This window comes from Mauremys mutica, unplaced genomic scaffold (genome assembly GCF_020497125.1).
Source record: "Mauremys mutica isolate MM-2020 ecotype Southern unplaced genomic scaffold, ASM2049712v1 Super-Scaffold_100141, whole genome shotgun sequence".
In the NCBI taxonomy this organism is placed as follows: domain Eukaryota; kingdom Metazoa; phylum Chordata; order Testudines; family Geoemydidae; genus Mauremys; species Mauremys mutica.
Genome location: NW_025423277.1, coordinates 1 through 2,607, shown reverse-complemented (window position 1 = coordinate 2,607; position 2,607 = coordinate 1).

Here is a 2,607-nt window from a genome sequence, read left to right as displayed (position 1 = left end):
TGACATTTCTGTTCAGCTCACCCCTGGGAGATGCTGCAAATGTGTAGAAAATGAAATCCGTGTTGAATGTGCTGTAGCTGCAGAAAGATACCTCTTTTTAATAGAGACCTGACATTTGGTGTCTTACAGGGATTCTAAGTCGCACCTGAATTTAGTCCCTAATTTAAATCTGTGCCTCCAGATTAAAGAAATAAAAGGGCATAGTTGGGGGAGTTGTACCTCAGTGTCGCTACTGATCTGTTGTGTGGTTGGTGAAGAATTCTATGCCAGAGACGTGTCAAATTACTCCAAGTAAGGTCAAAGATTTGACAAGAGCTCAGGTAGAAATTGCAGGTACTAGTGGTTGATTTTCACCCCTGAGATGGAAGCTATGGTGACCTGTGGCCCAGGTAAACTATCTTTAGAACCTGCTCCCTAGTTAAGTGGCATTGGTCACACTCGTAAAGGACGCCATGATTAAATTGGGCACAACTGTCCTTTACCATTTGGACCCAAAGTTTCATGAAGCACAGAGAGAAACAGCTGATTCCTTCAGAGCCATTCCTTGCCCATGGGTCCCAATCTGGCTGCCTGGTTGGACAGGAAGCACTTCCCTGCTGGGCAAACAATGGTAGCCAACGAGAGAATGTATCAGATGCGAAGTTCAGACTGCAGGATACTTGAATGCTGAGTCCAGAGTCTGTGGTTTAGTCCAGTCCTGCACAACTTGTAAAGTGGTGAGGGCAATATTACTCCAAAGAAAACAGCTGAGGGATGAAACCGCCCTGGCCCCAAAGAACCCCCCCAGTGCCAACCAGCCACCCCAAAACACAGCCCCCCAGCACTGCCTAATCTGCGAAAACAACTCCCCCAGTGCCACCCAGGCCCCCGAAACAACCCCCCCCAAGTGCCGGAACCCTCCTTTCCCAGCACTGCCCTGACAAAACAGCGGTATTGAACCTTGTTATATGTTATAGGGGGCCCCTAACGTCGTATAATTAAGGTAAAAGGAAAATGTCTTTTTGCTAGAAGTAGAATAAGATCTTCCCCCCACTTGGTAATCAGTCGCCCTGTGGAGTGAATGAGGTGGGACTGAGGAAGGCAGCACCTCCAGACAGCTGCAACCCTTGGAGAGGGGCTGGGAGCCAGACCAGATCAGCAGAACAGGTCAGCCACTGACTCACCACTTAGCTCCTCAGCCCCACCCCCACTCACCTCCTCAACCCAGCCAGCGACTCATAGCTCATCTCCTCCACCCCCCACCCCCAACTCTCCTCCTCATCCCCTCTCCCCCACTGCCCGCCCGCTCGCCTCCTCAGCCTCCCAGCCCCCTGGCCAGTGATGAGCTGCCAAAATCTTAACTGGTTCCCTCCTCACCCCACATGGGGGTCGTGGCCCACCCCCACCCCCCCGGTTCTCCTGCCCCATTCAACCCCCCATGTTCCTTGATGCCCCCCTGGGACCCCACCCCATCCAACTCCTTCTCTGATTCCTGATGCCCCCCCTGGGACCCTTGCCCATCCAACCACCCCTTCTCCCTGTCCCCTGACGGCCCCTGGAACCCCTGCCCCTGACGGTTCACGCGGGAAGCCTGGGAGGGCTGAGAAGCAAATGGCGGCTTCGTGCTCAGGCCCAGGGAGGCAGAGGGGAGGTAGGTGAGCTGGGGTGGGGAGTGGTTCCCCAGTGCCCCCCCCGGGTTACCTGCTGCGGTGCGGGCGGCCCCCCTGCCCCAGCTCACCTCGTCTCCGTCTCCACCTTGCTGGGCCTGAGTGTGAAGCCACCACACGGCTTCTCTTCCCTCCATGGCTTCCTACGCGAACACCTGATTAGCAGGGGGAGGGGGGAAAGCGAAGCGGGGCATTCAGGGGAGGAGGCGGAGTGGAGGTGAGCTGGGGCCAGCCACCGGCTCACCTGCCCCCCCGCCATTGCCTGCCCGCTTGCTTCCTCAGCCCCCACCCTCACCTGCTATTGTGCCATACAGGAGGCCTGTGATATGCAGGGGGTCAGATTAGATGCTCTAATGGTCTCTTCTGGCCATAAAGTCGACTCATTTCTGAAAAACTGAGTGCAGCATTGGGAGCAGCGTCTGATGTTTCCCTGTCTAGCTGGCTTGCTGCCTAGAACGAACGCTCCTCGAGTGGGGTGATCCACAGGGAGTAGCTCAAACCTGCAAAGTGCCTGGCCAGGGGCAGGACATTAGCCCAGCAAGGGAGGGGTGTGGCAGTGACATCACAAAGGCCTTTTGCAAGACCTCAGCCTATTGGTCCAAGGTGGTGGGGAGGTGGTGACCTCACAGAGAGATGCTGACATCAGCCAGGCAGGACAGGGGCCAGGGGCCAGGGAAACCTCAGAGACCCCTGTGGCTTTGCTTCAGCAAGTCTCCTTCTCCAGGTCTCTCTTTGAGGACTGAGAGAGTATTCGGGTTCACGGACGTGAGCGCCAGGAGGAACCTCTTTCGAGTTTTCTCCGTCTCTTTCAGTGATTTTACTGGAAAACAGCTGTCCCTGTTTAGAAGGTAAGAGCCTCCTGGAGGTTTGAAACCTGTTCAGTCTGATCCAGCTGGTGACAGTTGAATTCTAGGCATGGAAAACACGAGCTTAAGGAGGCAGAATTTTATTGCACACCTGG